At 43.5% G+C, this 19,735-nt stretch overlaps 1 protein-coding gene across 5 annotated transcripts in view; it reads right to left on the bottom strand.

Moving 5' to 3' along the window:
• Fndc3b (fibronectin type III domain containing 3B) overlaps nt 1-14,373 on the bottom strand; it is a 289,153-nt gene extending 274,780 nt beyond the window's left edge. For 2 of the 5 annotated variants that reach the window (XR_007834627.1, XM_051185896.1), the window contains exon 1: nt 14,234-14,373. The gene's annotated coding sequence lies outside the window, so the exon portion shown is untranslated. Of the gene's footprint in view, nt 1-13,462; nt 13,574-14,233 lie in introns of those variants that run through there. The other 3 variants (XM_051185897.1, XM_051185898.1, XM_051185900.1) reach the window with 3 other exon arrangements.
• Nucleotides 14,374-19,735: the final 5,362 nt, after the last annotated feature.

Genomic DNA, 19,735 nt, shown 5'->3' with positions numbered 1-19,735 from the left:
GTGTGTGTGTGTGTGTGTGTGTGTGTGTGTCCTGCTTCTACACCTGAATACACAAGGGAAGATATTTTTTTACAAAGTGAACACTCAAATTTGATCTCCCTGCTGTCATGAAGTATGAGGATACCCCACAACCAACCAGCCCTAACAGGGAGGATGAGGGCCCTCTGCACAGGCAGACAAGGCAACAGGCTCTCGGGACTACTTCTATGGGATTCGGCATACACAGCCAAACCGGTAGGTGATTGGAACCACTCACCGGTCCAAGTAGACAGTAAGCCATTCTCCTTTGCACCAGGATCACCTTTCCATGAAAGATCAAGAAAATCACCTTGGGCAGTGGTCGTGAGGAGCATCTTCACAAGCTTTCTTTGTCCACACAAACTTTACAAGGACAGACACCGGTGAGGCCTCCCTTCAGACCCTTGTCCTTACCTCACCTCTGGTGAGCTCACTTTCTACAGAAAGTAGAAAGCTACAGAGTAGAAAGCTAAGTGACTTCTAACAAAGGAAGCATTTAGAGCAGCCAGCTAGCCAGGTTTAGCCTTGGCTGTCCAGGAAGGCACAGGCTTCAGGCTCCTCTGAATCTTGAGGTCACCACAGGAGCCTCTCTCCAGCTCTAGGCAGACCTGTACTTCCCAGAAATGTGGCTGCTTTGGTACAACAGACACTACCACAGGGTTCACTGTGAAAACAGAGACAGGTCAGTAATCGGAATGTGTTTGCTTTTCCAGGTGCAAAGGAGAGGTACAGCATGTCATTCCATAAAGTAGCTTAACTCAAAGACATGGCGGTGAGTTTGAAGGGGCTCTCTGCATAGCATGCAACATGTGTGTACGATGATGCGCCACTGTCCCTTCTTGAAGCAACTGCCCCACATTCTTCCCATTCTCCACATTTAGCGTCTTACTGATTGCTTTCTTGGAAGATGACTTTCATTCTCCATGTTTTCTCACCTTAAACTTAAATTGGTATTACAGAAAACGATCCAGGAAAAAATCTCCCTCTCAGGAGAGCTCCAGAATATTATAATGTTAACAAAAGTTTATTTTAGGTTTCTGGGCAATAGACAAGAAAATGGAAGGCATTCAGTTTTGCTTGGACTTAATATTCAGCTACCTAGGAACACACACACACACACACACACACACACACACACACACACACTGTTCCAACTTGGAGAAACATGCATGATAATAAATGAGGAGCCAGGCATAGTTGCACATGTCCGTAATCCCAGTACCTCAGAGGCTAAGAGGTGACTGAAGTAGAGTCTGATGGCTATAAAGGCTATAAAGCAAGTTCTAGGTCATCCTGGGCTATATGACAGACCTTGATTTAGTATGTGTGTGTATACACATATATGTGAATATTAATATGTATACACATATATGGTTATGGTTATAGTTATCATTTCTGCTGGCTCCAATAACAAGCAAAACCTATATAATCAAAGGCCACACTTTTAGCAAACAGAAATTTTCTAAATCAGCAATCTGAGTTTAGAGTAAAGCCACAAAAAAAAAAAAAAAAAAAAAAAAAAAAAATTTCAGCTTCGGAGCCTGTCCTGGAACTAGCTCTTATAGACCAAGCTGATCCTGAACTCACATAGATCCACCTGCCTCTGCCTCCCAAGGACTGGGATTAAAGGTGTGTGCCACCAATGCCCAGCTCATCAAAGTTCGATTTTTCTAAAATACCAATAGATGAAAATCTAAGTTTGCACAATAAGGTAACTATATCTTTAATTTATTTCAGTATTTATTATCCTGAGTGAAAAAAAAATACAATAGGAACTCAAAATGTCTATAATTAACAGGATTCTTCAATAGAAGAATCCCAACTGAGTGCTTAAGAAAGGCAGTAAATTCAAACTCAACCTGGGGCTCAGCTATCAACATGCAGGCTCTTGAGTTAGGCTGGGGGTCCAGCATATTGGTAAAATGCTTGCTCATAGCACATGGGCCCTGGCCATCTCAGCACCAAAGAGGGGAGGGAAAGGAAAGGGAGGAAAGGGGAGAGGTGAGGCAGGAGAGACCTAATTTAGATCAGCAATCATCCCTTTTGTCCAGAGAGACAATGAGACAACCCAACAACTCCAAAGAGGACATGTTCTAGAAGATATTCAAGTTTGAGAAAATGATAAACCAGCAGTTCTCAACCTGTGGGTCGTAACCCCTTTGGAAGTTATATATCAGATATCCTGTATATCAGGTATTTGCATCATGTTTCATAACAGCTAAATTATAGTTATGAAGTAGCAGCAAACTAATTTTATGGTTGGGGGTCATCATAGCAACATTAGGAAGGTTGAGAACCACTGTGATAAAGTATCTAAAATGATAAGGCTAGAATGCACTGATGATAGGCAAAGAATGGGACATTGTTTTCCCCTTAGTAATTCCGTAAGCACAGTGTGGCTGTTAAAACCACGACTCTAGCTTCTTTTCCTATTGCTTGGCAATTAGTATTCCTCTTAAGGAAAAAAAGGTCACAAAATGACCAGCTATGGTATAAACACTCACACAGTGGTGTTTTGCCAAGCCATATATATATATATATATATATATATATATATATATATATGGTAATATTAATATAATACATGGTTATAAAGAAAAGAAAATATACCCACTTAGAGAATACATGTGTACTCTTGTCACACCATTATGAGTTCACTATTTTCCAAGAGCTCAGGAATAAAAGGCAAATGCCTTATGCAGCAGCAGTAAGTGAGGTCTGATTTTGCCTACAGGACATTTATATGTGGTGTAAGTCTTTCCACTGGCATATTTATCTAACAGTTCCAATGTCTCAAATGTATAAATTAGCCATGATGCTCTTAAGTGACTATCTCCAACATGACTACTTAAATCATACCTCCTAGAAGGAAATATCAATGTGCTTCTAGTATGGAAGGTTCATAAACTGTCCATCTAGTCCAGACTTCTCCATGGCTCACCACACATATCAGGAAAGACTATGTGTTCTTATAGGGTTATATATACAAACAGGCCATATGCCTGCTTTGTGTAAGTACTAAGATGCTCTGTTCACTTCAGAGATCTACAACTTTTAACTGCTTCCTCTTCCCTTGAAACCAGTTAAAACTAAGGAGACACATCTCACTAGGGGAAGGGAATAAGGGATGTTCAGTTGGCAAGGCTTGCCTAGCATACAGAAAGCCCTGGGCTTGATCCCCAGCACCACATAAAATGTGTGTGATGGCCATGAAGCCTTTAATGTAAGCAAACACCCAGGAGGTGGATGCAGGAAGATCAGAGAGTCATTCCGAGCTACACAGTGAGCTGGAGGCCAGCCTGGGCTATGTGAGCCTTTTTAAAATTTTCACACAATATAAGAATATGTTCACATCTTAGTCATTTTTAAGCATGCAGTTTTTCATAGGGTTACATACATTCATAATGACTGTGCAATCATCTTCGCCATTCATTTTTAGTTTTTCATCATTCCAAACACAGACTCTATCCATCCATTACAATACCCCCCAGCTACTTTGTCTCTACAACTTACTGATCACTAGTATCTCATGCAAGCAGAAATATATATATATATTAATATATGACACTTATCTATGGTGGTTTGAATGAAAAAACTCTCCCATCTGCTCATGTTTTGGAACACTTTCTCTCCATTCGGTGGTGCTGTCTGGGAAGGTTAGGGCACATGTAGATGGTAGACCCTTGCTGGAGGGACTTGGAAGGTTAATGGGCTTTCCTCAGTTCCTGCTCTCTCCTCTCTCCTCCTCTTCATTCCTACCTCTCCTCTTTCTTCTCTCCTTATGCTTCCTCATCAGACAGCTTCCCATGCCTGCCTGTGGCCACGACGTCCCCACCACGACAGACTTATACATCTGGTCCTAGAAGCCAAAATAAACTATTCCCTGAGTTGCTTTTCTTCAGGCATTCTATCATCAAAGCTATTACATTAGTCTTCTCTGCTCCAAGGTCCATCTGTGTTAAAGAGTGTGTATTCTCCATTCCCTCTCGTCGCTGAATATTCATGAAAAGTACCTTATTTGGTTTATGAATTCATCTGTAGATGGGCATGGATTATTTCCAGTTCTGGCCTGCTACAAATAATGCTATTCTAAGCCATGGTTTAAACATATCTGAGCCCATTTTCTTCTGGGTCAAAACCTCAGAATAAAGTGGCTGGAAATATGGTAATTCTGGTTGAAAATTTTTATGAACTACAAAACTTTTTCACAGAAAATATACCATTTTACATGCCCAACAGTAACACACAAGGTTCTAATTCAATGTATTTTTAAGAATTCTCTGATTCAATAATCCATAATGATATTACTCTAAAACAGAACTATTTTCCCTGAGGTAAGAAAACATGCAATAGAAAAAACAGAGGCAGCAATATGTATCTCTTTCATTATTTTCCTCAACTAGTTTAAACAATAGAGGGTACCAGTTGGCTTTAATTGATATCTATTATTAAGTTCTGTGCAAGAAATCAAACCAAAGGGCCTTTTATACCAGGCGAGTGCTGCCTCTTAAATGTCCTTCAGGAACCCCTCCCCTGCCCAGAAAACCTCTTAAAACATGAGAGAAAATGGAGCACAGATTCTAAATATACATGAAAGATTTTGGACTACTATAAAAAGTTGGCAAATCTCATGATATTTCACCTCAAACTGAAGATGTACTGGCAGCAGGTGACTGCTAAGAGGGTCAGTTTTCTTTAGGAGTGTGGCCTCTTGGAGGTTCCTCATATCCCAGTAGAAGATATCGTAGCCATGTACATGCAAACAGTAAAAATAAACTCAGTGGGTTAAATACATGAACTTTTTTTGTTATTGTTGTTTTGTTTTGTTGGGATTTTTGTTTGTTTATTTGGTTGGTTGGTTGGTTGGTTTTTGTTTTTGTGGGGTTTTTTGAGACAGGATTTCTCTATAACCCTGGCTGTCACGAAATTCTATCTGTGCATCAGGCTGGCCTCGAACTCACAGAGATCCACCTATGTCTGCCTCCGAGTGCTGGGGATAAAAGTGTGTGCCACCACCACCTGGCAAATAAATAGTTTAAGTTGACAAATCTATCCCTATAGCAGCCATGTTCTAAAAGACCTCATGTGTTGAGTAACTGGGTGTAAAATATACTGAGATCTTGTTCTAAATTGCTTTTTGTTACTATGGAAAACACTGACTAAAACCAACTTGTGGAAGAAAAGGGTTATCTGTCTTACAGGTTACAGTTTATCATGGAAGGAAACCGCTGCAGGAACACAGAGGCAAGAACCAGGGGAGAACCACTGTTGACTAGCTTGCTTCCAGGCTTATATTCAGCGATCTTTCTTATACAGACCAGGATCAGCAGTCTAGGGCATGGCACCACCTACAGTGGGCTGGGCCCTCATACAACAATTATCAATCAAGAAAATGCCTCGAAGACTTGCCCACAAGACACTTGACGGAAGCAGTTCTTCAATTGAGGATCTTCTTCCCAGGTATGTCAAGCTGACACCAAGATTAGTCATCACAGATGTCTTTAAAGACATTACTTATTTCTGGTAAATTCCTCCAGTCACTCAGAATGTCTTCCTTTAGTGGAAGCAGGAAAGGAATGCATATCTAACCTATCTAAATACTTAATTCATGAATTCCTACAACTAGACCCAAAGGCGAGGCAAAGGCAGCCAGTCCGGCTAGAGATGCAGGTCAATTGGCAGAACGCCTGTTTAGCAAATGTAAGGCTAACATATAGCAGTAATTCCAGCACTCAATCCCAGTGCTCAGTCTCAGCACTTGGGAGGTACAGGCAGGAGGAGCAGACAGGAAAGGCATCCTCAACACATAGTGAGGGAGGTCAGCCTGAGCTAAATAAGACCATCCCAAAAATTAAAAACAAAAGAAATAAGATCCTTAAAGCCTTTGGGGACCAACGAAATGGCTCCGGCCTAGAAAGGTACTTGTCATGCGACCTGAGTTCAATCCCCAGAACCTATGTAAAGACTAAGAACCAACACAAATTTACAGTCTGACCTCACTCATTAACATGTGTGTGTGTGTGCGCGCGCGCGCGCACACACACACACACACACACACTTTTTTTTCCCTTCTTTTATTTAAATTTGAAACAAGGTTGTTTTAGATGTCAATCCCAGTTCCCTCACCCTCTCATCTTCCCATATCACCCCCACCAAACCCCAGCCCATCCCCTTTCTGCTGCCCAGGGAGGGTGAGGCCTTCCATGGGGAGATGTCAAAGTCTGTCATATCATTTAGGGCAGGGCCAAGGCCCTCCTGCCCCCCCCACACACACCCTTTTTTAAAGGCTTTAATTCTGCTATCAAGTACTTAGAACTGAGGAAGAAACAAGGACAAAGCAAAATGTCACAAAACTCCAAAACAAGTGGGTAAAACTGTGCTCCACTTGTGGGGCCAGTGGGGCAGTGGACGCAGAACCACCCCCAGCCCACGCTGCGATCTCACGCTGTTTATAAGGATACTGCTTTTCCCATTGTGCTAAAATGGTTTGTTCTCTTAATTAGATAAATATTTCTCCGGTGATGTATTTAAACTTTTGATATGTATTCTAAAACCTTTTTTGAACACTATTTATTTACCTGAAGGGAGGACTTGCATACATCATGGCATGTACTGAAGTCGGAGAACTTAGCAAGGGTCAGTAGATCCTGGGGTTCTAATTCAGGTCTCCAGGCTTAGCAGCCAGTACCTTCACTTGCTAAGCCATTTTAATGACCCCCAAACCTTTTCATCAGGAATAGGAGGTAAAACCTCATCCTAGCTTTGACTGGACAGTTGAAAATTTTAATTAGCTATACCTAGAACAATGAAGGTACTCTCCCAGAATCCAGGCAATCCAAGCCCCTACTACATTAAACCAATTTGTTTCCTGGAGTTTTATGTGTAAGTGTAAGGGACAGAGGTCAACACTGGTGTCTTCCTCAGTCACCTTGTTTTTTAAGATAGGATCCCACAGTGAACAGGAGCTTATATGGACCAGCAAGTCCCAGGCTCCTCCAGCACTGCAATCAACAGACATGCCCCACTCCACTCAGCTTGTGGCATGGTATGGTGCTGGGGATCTGAACTCAGGTCTCAAGCTTTTACTACAAGCACTTTACTGACTGAGTCATCTCCCAGGCCCCTGAATTGAATTCAGTAGGGTGAAGGCACTCCAGTTTTACTCTTTTTCAGATTTTGAAAGGGCGAGAAAAATTGAAGGGGCCACCAGTTTGCTCTAGGGTTACAGGAAGACTATTCTCTACACTTTCCAAAAATATTAGCAAAGCAGTTCTGCATGTGAAAAGAAAACTGCTTTGCCTCTGACAAAAGAAAAATAAAGTAGAATATTCTATTAAGAAAGAACCGAGTCTAGATGTCAGTGTTCTGCATCAATAAGGGTATGAAATAAAATTACACTCTCAGCTCAAACAGTCACTTAACATAGGACACTTTAAACACTGATGCTAAAACCTCCACTCATATAGCCTCAATTCACAAGCCCCCCACCCCCCCCACACACATACATACAAACACACACACAGAGTCTGTTATGTAAAAGTTATAGGGAAGTTACATGACACTATAGTCATAAAATATAATAATAGTTCCCATAAGGAACTGTGCTGGAACTGATAATATTGCTAGAAATATCAGAACTTATGAATGCAAAACGAGCACATCTCAAACTCGAGCAATGAAAAGAAATTCCAAGACTGATCTCTTGTCTCAGGAGGAAACATCCTCCCTGGCAGATGGCTGACCCCTGGACCTCACAGGATGGCAAGCTGTAGTTTTAAAACTCCAAACCCCTCTCGTCCTCCACTCCTGTCCCACATATCTTTGGTCTCCAAAGACTGATCCTTGCTGCTAAATCTACTACAAATAACTGTCCCCCAGGTGAGCCATGACTTCAGACTGGCATCTCCTTGGCTGTATAAGGCAAAGGGCTCAGTTAATCCCCAAGCCACCCTCCCTGTACTGGGTTTGACACTGTGCCCCTGTCTAGCCACCAGGACCCAAGCATGTTCCTTGGCTCCAAAACATATAACCTAAGCACATGTTTATGGACATTTTACATATTTAAATACCATTAATATAAACTGAAGAACCAAGCTGTTCCTCCTTTACCTACAATGCATTCAAAACAGCAAAAGAGCTAAGGTTTACCTGGAAAGAGTCCTACAGGAAACTCTCTCTACTCACTGACATCTAGGTAAAGAATAACAGTTGTGACTCCCATGTGGAACACAGGGAGGCTGCAAAGACTGGCCTGCCCTGAAAACATGAATGTTTCCCAGCTGCAAGTGTTGAAAGCTCAAAGAAAAGTCTCAGATAACATAAGGACTAAAGCCTTGCCCACTGTTCATTATTGCAAGCTCCCCTCAGAAAATGAACTTCCTGCTTCATCTCTACAGTGACCCTGAACCAAGAAAGCCACAATGGCCTAGCCATGCACTCAACATGGCTAATCCAGCCAAAGGTCAACTTGCCAAGCAGCTCAGAGATGACAGCTTAGGTGCAGGGCCAGCATTTGGGGCATCAGTTACAGGCTATCCTATTGGGAATGGGAGGAAGTAAGGAAACAATCTAAGCTTAAAGGTTTATTTACTGACCACAAAACGAAAACTAAATTATTTTTTCAAACTGTCCCAGCACAAATCCACAGTCTCTAAAAACATGCAAATTTCAAAGGGCCAGCTCCAACTGAAACTCTGGAATATAATGAACTATTAAGTTTATATTAAGCTTTGTCAAGTTTGAAGACACCAACTAATGTCCAGGGTAACTAATTTTAAAAGATAAATGAGGTGCTTTCTCCTTATATTAAGATGAGGAAACCCAGGTCAAGAGAGGTTCAAAAGTTTACCAGAGACACATTGGTGGAAAGGAAAATGATGCCTTGACAAACTAGGCTGATGCTAAGATACTGCCCTCAACCTTTGCCTGTCACTCATCATCTTTAAGATTACAGCGAGTCTCTCCTCTGTATTAAACATCTTGATGTCCTAACACATTGAACCACACATATATCATGGTTAAATCTTGTTTCCATATTTGGCACACTCCCTAGGACACTATAATTCTATTTATAACACAGTTCTTACCCTGATTCTGAGAAAATAGTGTGATGTTCCCCACAGCCAGGAATGGGTATGAACAAGACATTCGAATGTCTGAATGTTCTCATTAACCAATACCTGGTCTGTAGATGAATTCGTAACTTTCCAATAACTGGAGGCAATGTGATTTATATTCACACTAAAATAATACTGCAATTTAAAACCCATTCATTGATATAAGTCTTTGGGATTCTACCATATTCTGGGGTCACAACTGTGACCTGAGATTATTTCTGTAACTCTGGAGGATACACACAGATCCAAATATATTTATACTGAACATGCAATTGTTCCTTTAAAATCCTAATAAAGTGTGGGCTGAAAAGCTGTCTCAGCAGTTAAGAGCTAGCTCTGCTCCTGTGGAGGGACAGAGTTCAGCTCCCAGCATTAACATGAGACAGTTCACAACTCCAGCTACAGGAGAACTATAACTTGTGCCTCAGAGAGCACCTGCATTCAGGCCCACATGCCCACACACATATGCAGCTAATTAAAAATAAATTTTCTTTAAAGTTCTAATAAACAGACATTATTTCTCACTTGTCTTTTCCTGGAGTGTTGTATTTGAGAAACAAGTCCAAGTGATCAAAAGTATGAGCAAGCCGAACTGGAGACAGGCTTAGTGGGTAGGAGTGCTTTCTGTGCAAGAGTAAGGGCTTGAGTTCAAATCCCCACACCCACAGAAAAAGCCTGGTACAGCCACATGCTCCTGTAACCACAACACAATGGGAATTGGGACAGGAGGCTTGCTGGCCGCTAAACTAGCTCCAGGTTCACTCAGGGAGAGACCCTTTCTTGAGAGAATAAGGCACACAGTGATGGAATAGGAACCCGGCATTCTCCTCTAGCTTCCACACCTGAATACACAAGGGCACACACATTCACAAATGAAACACTCACATCCCAAAGTTAAAATTATTTCTTTTCTTTATACCATGGGGGAAGGTACTTTTTTACAAAGTAAACACTCAAATACTAACTTGATCTTCCTGCTGCCATGAGCATGAGGTATGAAGACATCCCCCTCCATGCCAACCTCCCCTATCCTCAAAAAAAAGAGTAGTGCTGGGTTCTGTGATATCTACAGATAGAACTGAGTCAGATAAATGAGCTTGGACTTTCACTATCTCGTACAAGATCAAGAAGTTTTGGGAATTCCTTTTACCAAATGAAACTCTAAAAGGCAAACAAATTAAACGAGTAAATTAAACCCAATTATCAAAAAAAAAAACAAAATTCTCTGACCATTTGTGTATTGCTATTCAAAGGGTCATTTGTGCTGCTCTAGTCTAGCATAATTTGTAAATGAATCTAGTGCTTGATTGTCTAGGGGGAGTTGTTTTTTGAGACAGTGTTATCACCATACATCCTTGGCTGGAGGTCCTTATGGAGACCAGGCTTGCCTCAAGCTTAAAGAAATCAACTTGCCTCTCCCTCCTAAGTACTGACACTAAAGGCATGGGCCACCATACCTGCTTGGTAATTTAATTTTATGTTTTGACAGTAAAACTATTTAAATTCTTCAAAGCAATGCCTGATGAACAGGTGGTGTTCACAGATGAATGTGAGAAGTTGTGCTTTTGTTTCTTCCAACTCTATTATGGCTTTCATCTTGCTTCCTAATATTTATACTTCTTTGGGGAGGGAAGAGGGTGAGACATGAGTCTCTCTACTTAGACAAACTGACCTGGAATTTACTACATAACCATCAAACTCACTTGATCTTCCTGCCTCTGCCTCCTGAATGGCAGGATTAAAGGTTTGAGCCACAATGCCTGGCTATTATACTTTATTACCCTGAAATAAGGATACAAATAGGCTATTTTTACAGCCATTCTACACACAATTATTCCAACTAAAGAAACTACTTAAAGATCTGCCCATCAGTTTTGACTATGACATACAAGCATTTAAAAGAATAAGTACCTATTTTTCCATCCTTTTTGGAAAAGCACACCATGTCAGACTCTAAATTCCATTTAGAATATGAATTCAAGGGCTGAGCGGAGGATCTAGCACTGTGGTAGAATACCTGCCTCCAGCATGCACGAGGTTCTTGGTTCAATCATAAGTATCCAAAACTAGATAGATAGGTAGGTAGGTAGGTAGGTAGATCTATCTATCAACCAAAAAAAAAAAAAAAAAAAAAAAAAAAAAAACCAGACACCTAACTTTCAAAAAGCAATACACTTCAGTTGAATGCCTTGTGAATAGGAAAGTTCTGTGTTTAAAATAATTTAGACAAAATACAATTCAAATACAGGTCTTGAGTCACAAAGCCACATTTCAAACACTCAATTACACGAGCCTCCTGGCTGCAGTATGATAGTCTAGACAGAACATTTCTATCCCTGGAGAAACTCTATTGGATGTTATTCGAAACTACTGGTATCTTGATTTCTGTGAACTTAGATGCCCTTGTTTGCAAAATGTACATTTACTACAACTTCAAAATACTGGAATCTTAATCAAGCAATGTATATAAAAGGCAGAAATAGTGTTTACATAAGAAGGAGCAAGCATGGTGGTTCATTCCTGTCATCCCAGCACCTGGAAAGCCAAGGAAGGGGAATGACTCTAAGGGGCCAGCCTGGGCTACAGAGTTGAGAGTTTGTCTCAAAACACCACAAAGGAAAAAAAAAATTTGGAGTGCAATCCTCTATTTTGTTCTATGACAGTAACCCTGAGCCAGCCAGTCACTTCCCTTCCCTGTGGATCATTTTCCTAAGCTGAGAAGTTTGGGGAGTTTTAAGAGTTGAGCAGAAGGGGCACAAATGTCCCTGGAATAAACAACTAGCTAGTTCCTGGTGCCCATCCTCAGCATTCCTCCAGAAGCCCCAGAAGACAGGCTCTATACAGCCCATGCTCTGATAGCAGTTACTTTTAAAGGGTCTTAAAAGATTACCAGTATGTCTTTCTGAAACTGCATATACTGTCATTAGATCCTAAAGGAACACTATCTTGTGAAATGAATGTTTCCTCTCATATGTATTCAAACCAAAATGCTTGAAAAGTACATGTGGGTTTAAAAACAATATTAAAACAGCATTTAAAAAAAAAAAAAAAACAAGTATCAACTAACTATGTTTCATCTTTAGCCAGGCTGCCAGTGTACCCTCCAGGGTCTCAACAATGTAAGAACTGATGAACAGAACTGGAGCCTCCCGGCCAGAAGCATGGCCAAAGTTTACCCTCTTCAACGGCTGCTCCTAGGGAGCCAGGAAATTTGCCGAAACCAGTCTTTACTGCATCCAGTATCAGCCGCCAATGAGGAGTGAACCAACAGCCCCCACAAAAGTCACAAAACCAGGCTCAGAGCAGCTATGGGCTGTGCAGCAGAGCTCAAAATCTGAGTCCCAAGCTAACCTGGAGGTGCAGGAAGCCAGGAACTCAAATGCAAACGGAGCAGTGAATTTTTGCGCAAAGCTTGAATTTTGTTCTGTTTTGTTGTTGTTATTTTAAAAGAAATGTTATTCCAGAACGGATTTCTTTTCTTCCGGGTCTGTCTGTTTCTACTGACTCTCTGCCACAACCAAGGTGCCTCCCCTTTCCCAATGCCCCACCTCTTGCCACATTTATAAAAAAGAAAAAAAAAAAAAAAAGACAAGAAAGAAAAGTGGCATATTCCCTCTCCCCTAGCTTTTCCTAGTAAGGCCTGGAAACTGGAGGAAATTCAAATCAAATTAGTTGCACATTAAAAAATAAACAGACAAGCATCAAGGGTGGCTACCCAACAAAGCCCTCACCAGTTCCAAAATATGATTAAGCCAGGGACGGAAGAGGGGGAGGGGGACTAGCTGGGATGGAGATAAACGTGTGCATTTTTGGCTCCAGCGTCAACCTCATAGCGGCCAAATTCTACATTTTGTTTAAAGAAAACGCTGGGCCTGAGAGAAAAAAAAATAAAAAGTTGTAACTTTTAAGGAAGTCTGCAATCGACACTGTCTGGATAAAATGCAAGTGCTTCCTTGGTCTGGGATCGCCCGGGTGGGAACCGAGGTTCGAAAAATCTCCAACCCCAGCCGCTCACTCCTGGAAGGCACCCGGCCAGCGGCGCCGCCCGGCGGTCCAGCCAGGTCTCCCGGGACGCCCGCAGAGTCCCCGGGGCTCCCGCCGCCCGGCGCTAGGGACGCTAGGCGTACTCGGCACAGGGCCCCGGGCCCCGCTTTCCGCAGGGAGTGACAGGCCCTTCCCACGGCGGCTCGTCCCTGCCTGCCATCCGAACCAGACGGTCCCCGCGGCCCGCCCAGCCCGCCCGCCGCCTCAGGGCGCGGATTCCACCCGCTCCGTCTCCCGGCCGCCCCACCCCCGACAGGGGCGCCCCTCGAGGCTGACCGACTGACCCGCGCTCCGCTGGCCCACACGCACCGGGTCGTCCTCTGCTTCCCGCCGCGCCCCGCTCCCCCGCCCGATCCTGCAGCCGCCTGGCTCGCCGAGTCCAGCCGCGGCCGCCGGTTCCCGCCCCCAGCCCGGGGGGAGCCCAGGGGGCAGGACGGGGAGGGAGGACGTGGCGCGCAGAGGTGGCCAGCGGCGGGCGGGGAGTGTCCCCAAGAGGCCCTGGCGGGGGCGGGGGCGACCGATCGCCCAAGGACCCTCCCCGCAAGTATCCCGGGTCTCGGGTCGCAGCCCGGCGCCCCCGAGGGGGCAGAGGCGTCCCCGACTCCCAGCTCCGCTGGCACGCACGCCCTCCTCCCTCCACCATAAGGAAATCTACAGGCTCCCAAAGTGACACGTCGAAGATTCCTCGGCCTGGCCGCGCGCCCTCCCCCTCCCGGGCAGCGGTCCTGCCGCGGGGATCTGGGCGGGGGAGCGGATTCCTCGGAGCGACGGGCCGGGGAGGAGGGGAGCTCCAAGTCCCGCATCCTCCGCTTTCTTCCCGGGCGAACGGGGACAGGCGGGGCCGCCCCCTACTCAGCCGAGAGCTTCCGATAGCAGAGCGGTCGCCGCGACCGGGACTCCGCAGCCAAGTTTTCCTGGGGCATCCCAGAGCGCGCTGGGGCCGAGGGCGCACTCGGGCAGACTCGGTGTCCCGGCCGGGGCTCCGAAGCGCGGGGACCCGAGAGCGACCGTGGGTGGCACGTCCCCAGGCAGCCCGCCGCTCTCGCACGCCTTACCTCCCCTCGAGCTGAAACGGGGCTCCGGGCGCCCGCGATCCGGGTCGCCCACGCCGTCCCAGCCAGCCGCCTGCGGGATCCCCGCCGCCCCCTGCGCTGCTGCCGCCGCTGCCGCCGCTGCCGCCGCTGCTCGCCGCCGCCTCCTCCGGCCGCCGCCGCTGCTCAAATAACTACCAGGAGGGTTTGATGGGGGATTCCGCCATGTCAATGATGTCGGGACCACATGGGGATCCGGGGCCCGCCCACTGCCGTATGCCTCAGAGTACACACGCAGAACAATCGCAAGCTCACTGTAGCTTGGCGAGGCCTCCCTTTCCCCCTAAGCCAAGCCTGGCTACATACAAACTCATTTTGGTTCAGTGGTATAGAGAAAACTGACTGGAGGGAGTTAGGAGACTCTGGACGAGGTGCTGATGGCGGAAACATTACTATGAATGTGATATTTGCTCAATAATCATTAAAGCTGACTTGTTAGTTTTCACCTATAACACAGATTTCCTCTTTCCGTTGTAATCCCCTGAGGAATCTTCCAGTGACTTGTCACTCCTTTAACTTCCCACAGCATTCTGATCACGCGGCTAATAAAGCATCTCTGGCAAATTTTAAGTTATCAAAATTGAAGTCTCTGTTTTCCTTTATAGTACCAGCCTTTACTTGTAAGAGTAAAGACTGCTTCTTTTTTAGTTTTCATTAATACTTAGTTTGGACATACTTTATTTCTGTTGTTTGAGTGGATGTATGTGTGACTTCATATGCACATGTGCCATGGCTTTTGTGTGGGTAAGAAACTTGAAAGTTAGTTCTGTCTGCCTCACATGGGTTCTGGGGATCCATCCAAATCTGGTGGTCAGGCCTGGAGAGCAAGTTCCCTTACACAGGGAGCTGTCTTGCTGGTCCTAAAGACTGTTTCTTTTTGTTTATCTGGATTTTATACGTCAAATGAAAAAGGACCCATTAGCTGTCGATTGAGTATGAATTAAATATGTAATCTATTCCTGTTTCAGAGACTATCGAAGGCTAAGGGAGCTGTAGCATCCTGCCCCATATACAGAAAGGGTTTCTAGAAGCAGGAATGTTCACTAAGATATGCAACTCTCCTTCTCTATTACTTAGGTATTTTTAATAACTCCACCCAGCATCTACTATTAAACTGTTCTACAGTAACCAAAATGGACCAATCACTCTTATTAGATTAAAGCATAACAGTAAATATTACTTTATTAAAACCCAAGGAAACATATGAACCCTAAGAAGATAGTGAGCACAAGCAAGATGAACCCTCTGTCCTAAATTATTCCTTTCATGTTGATGCCTCCAAAGGGATTTTGAATCCATCATTCTAAAATACAATTCTAATCTTAGCTCTTGGTCCTGTCTGGAAGGGAAACATGTTCTAAACACGCTTCCTCAGGGCCCACAGAGCTCAGTCCCAATGATTCAGGCTCTGGCCACACATTCTGAATTTGAGCCAATGCCTTCTCCCTCTTCCTTTGGCCATGCCTTTCAACCTGTTTACCTCCCCTGACTCCCAAAGATATTTCTGAGCCTATGTGTGCCTTCTTTCTCTTTGTCCAAGGCCATCCTTCTCGTCCCAGAGTTCCAACCAAAAACACTTGCCCTTTCCCAGCCTCCAGCCCACAGTTCTTTGGGAGAAAATTATTTTCAGTTCTCATATTGCTCAGAAGTTTTTTATTTCTTCCACTTTGGCTGAGTCATGTCCATTTCTTCTTCTCTATGTCAACTGAGAACTGTCCTTTTAATATAGAACCCACTTTTGTTTGTTGAACATATTGATTATAAAGTGTGTGGGAGAATTTGAAGGACAAGATAAATGAGCAAACTTTAGAGGGAAAAAGGTTAAATCCAGTAATTAAAGGACAAGCTTGGGGGAAAAAAAAAGTCAGAGTAGATGAGAAAAAAATTAAGGCTAGACTTAGTTCTGCCTATTTCTCCCCACAGACTGAATTTCTCTTTATTAAGAAGAGTCAGCATAGCCAGGTGTGGTGACACTCCCTAATAACCACAGCCCAGCCAGAGATAAGGACTTATCTCAAATCCCACCTCCCAAGAAGAAGCAATATGTCATGATGCACTAACTTAAAATGCATGTCCATGTTATGCTCTCCTTATTTTAGCCATCTCCTTAGCCTGACCTCTGAGACAAGTTTCATACCAGAAAAGAAACACAGTAAGTGCTTACAAAGAGTAGCAAACAGTGAATAACAAAAATCATAGATGTCATAACCACACACAAGTTACCAAGTCCCCTGTGCCTGGATTTTTTTTTTTTTTTTTAATGAAATTGTGCCATTGTTTCCTGCTAAAATCACAATCTCAATCACCTGGTACTCAACAAATAAATATGAAATCCTCCTTGAATGAGTGAAGGAATGAGTGAATGAGTGACTGAGTGAATGAAGCTGTCTCTCCTAGAGGTATTAATGAAACAGAAAATTAGAAGCTTCAAAGAAAAAGAGGACTTTTGATCAAGGGCTCCTGACTAAGGAGAGACTTAGCTTTCACACAATGGGAAACATTGGGATTATTGAGGCATGAACTGATTGAAATGGGTTTCAGGGATGATTGTTTTCACAGCAGGATGTAGAACAAAGCTTGAGTCAGAGACATATTCTGAACCTAGTTGGGAATTATGAAGGCTGGGCCCAGAGTCATGTTTCTGGAAATGGAAAGAAGGGACTCAATCTAAAATGATGGTATCTACTACCTGGGGTCAGCAATCTGGGCCACCAGCTGCCCAGCATCCCAAATTATGAAAACATGCTTACAGTTAACACTCTACACTCTACTTAAATCCAAAAGTAGCAACCAGATGAAGATCTTTGAAATTAACATGTTTACACAAGCCTCATAACACAAGCCAGGCAATTGTGGCTCACACCCTTAATCACAACACTCCAAAGGCATAGACAGGTGGATCTTTGTGAGTTCGAGACTATCCTAATCTACAGAGGGAGATCCAGGATAGCCAGAGCTGTTATACAGAGAAACAAACTGTCTTCAGAGAAGCAAAAAGAAAGGGGAAAGAAAAAAAAAAAACTAGATAACAAAACACAGTATAAAGACTGCAAAACATTCTGTCACCCATGGAGAGTGTAGGTTACCTCACAGGAAACAAAAGCATGCAAAGTTAGACTTCCCTGATCTCGATTTACATTGTAACAAAAGGAAGCCAACACTAACATAACGGGAAAGGAAGCTTGACAGCATTGTAGTCTGACCGGTTTGGAACTGAAATGTTTTCAAAGGTAGATGTGGCTAAGGTACAGCTTGTACAAGTTCCAGCTATTGCCCAGCCTCAGCATCCTTCCTCCCAGGGTAGCTCAGGCAATAGCATAGACTGGCAAAGGCTTGCACTTATTTTGAAACCTAAGCTTTGCTTTAGATAGAAGGCATTAACTTTTCCACCTACAATGTATCCTTATGTCCAGAGCCAGACCTGGAGTCCACTTTTGGATAAATGGGGACAAAATGCTAATCAATCCTTTCTGAAGACCATTCAGAATTTACTAGAACACTGACTAAAGGACAGTCAGTTGAGTTCACAGGACAATAATAAAAAGGAGCACAGCAACTTTAATGAAACAGATTCTTCCAGAACAATTTATCTAGGGTAAAGCTGTGGTTCTGCCTTTTTTATTATTGCTCAAGGCAAAACATGAACAAATTTTAGACAAGTGTAAGAGGGAGAATGGTAAGGAAGAGGAGGAGGAGCAGGAAGAGGAGGAGAAGGAGAAGGAAGAGGAGGAGGAGGAAGAGGAGGAAGAAGGAGAGAAACCTCTCCAATAAGATCTGTCCTGTAGGTATCAGAATGATTAAGGAAGAAGCAAAATGGTTGTCAAGATTTTGAGTCCAAGGTTAGAACACATGCAGGCTAGAGAGGAATCTCAAGTGTCATTCCTTGTTTTAGGACAAGTTCTCTCATTGGCCTAGAACCTTCCAAGTAGGCCAGGCTGGCAGGCCATTGAGTCCTAGGGATCCTCTGGTCTCTTCTGTCCCTGAAGTGAGATCACAAGCATGTGGCATCACACACAGCTTTCTGTGTGGGCACTGAGGACCAAACCCAGGTTTGCACAATATATAGTAAACCCTTACCAAATGAGGTGTCTTCCCAGCCAGCAGGTCTTAATCTGTCTCCCAAAGCTGCATCTTTTTATCCACAGCCTAAGACCTGAGACCAAAGGAAAGGAAAGTGCCTCTTGTGAAGCTACCTCTCACCAGCTGCTCCAGCTCCAAACCACCTTCTGAACCAACTCTTTGCAGTGTTCTCCCCCACCCAGTCCCTAAGAAGCAGACAAATGGACAGCACTCCCCTTCCACCACCTGCCATTATTCCCTAAAGAATATTCTCCCAAATAAATGTCTGTGACACACAGAAATCTTCATGGATATCCTACCACTTCTAAGGACCCATGAGTTCATCTCTGAAAGCTAGGTAGCCCTTCTCTATTCCATGTGTCTCGGCATGATCAAAGTACAACAACAAATAGTAATTCCTGTTCTGACCTCAATTTGGACTAAATATGATGTTAACTTTGTTAGTAAATTTCTTGTCCTATTAACTCATGCTTTTATGCCACAGAAACATGTCAAGATGCATACTGTATATTCAACTGATAAAATCTTAATGTTAACTTGTTAATTGATGGGACACTTAATTTTTTTAATTTTATTTATGTTGCATCCTTCTACTTCAGCTAATTAAGACGTTTGGAGTCCAGCCACATAATGGTTGGTGTTAGCTGTCAGCTTGACAGAATCACCAGAGAGACGGGCCTCCTGGGCACATCTGTAGGTGATTATCCTGATTATGTTAATTGGTGATGTGGGAAGATCCATCTTAACGGTGGGTGGGACCAGTTCCTGGGCAGGAGATCCCAAACCATATAATCAGAGAAAGTAAACTAACTACAACAAGCATTTGTTCTGTTAACAGTAGATGCAGTGTGACCAGCTCCTGCCTTTGTGACTTCCTGCCCTGATGGACTAAACCCCTGAACTGTGATCCTAAATAAATTGCATGTGTCAGGGTATTTTATCACAGCAACAGAAAAAGATACTAAGACTATCAACAAACATCCTTTCTTAGTGTTTTGACATTGATCAACATGATAGGAATTCTTCCTAGGATGCCATTCACATCACTAATAAGATCACAAGGCTGAGGACACACCCAACCATATTGTTCTCATGAGTTATTTAAGAATCCAACCACATCCATCATATTGACTTGCTCTGAACTGTGTCACCTCGGGAAAGCAGATTGGTCCAATCATGTCTGAGTGGTGATTGGTATCTTTTCCACCCACCCTCCCATCTGATTTGCTTTTATGGTCATTATCTCTTCTTATGGAGTCAAGACTACTAAATGATTTGCCCATATATATTCCTTCCTAGCTGGTATAGACTCAAATGCTTCAGGCAAGGGGCCCGGCCCGTCACTGTAAAAAAAAAAAAATGTCATATACTAGGTGACTCCACCAT

This window comes from Phodopus roborovskii, unplaced genomic scaffold (assembly GCF_943737965.1).
Source record: "Phodopus roborovskii unplaced genomic scaffold, PHOROB, whole genome shotgun sequence".
Classification (NCBI taxonomy): domain Eukaryota; kingdom Metazoa; phylum Chordata; class Mammalia; order Rodentia; family Cricetidae; genus Phodopus; species Phodopus roborovskii.
The sequence above is the reverse complement of the archived record's forward strand: the minus strand, read 5'-3'. Positions and strand labels throughout refer to the sequence as shown.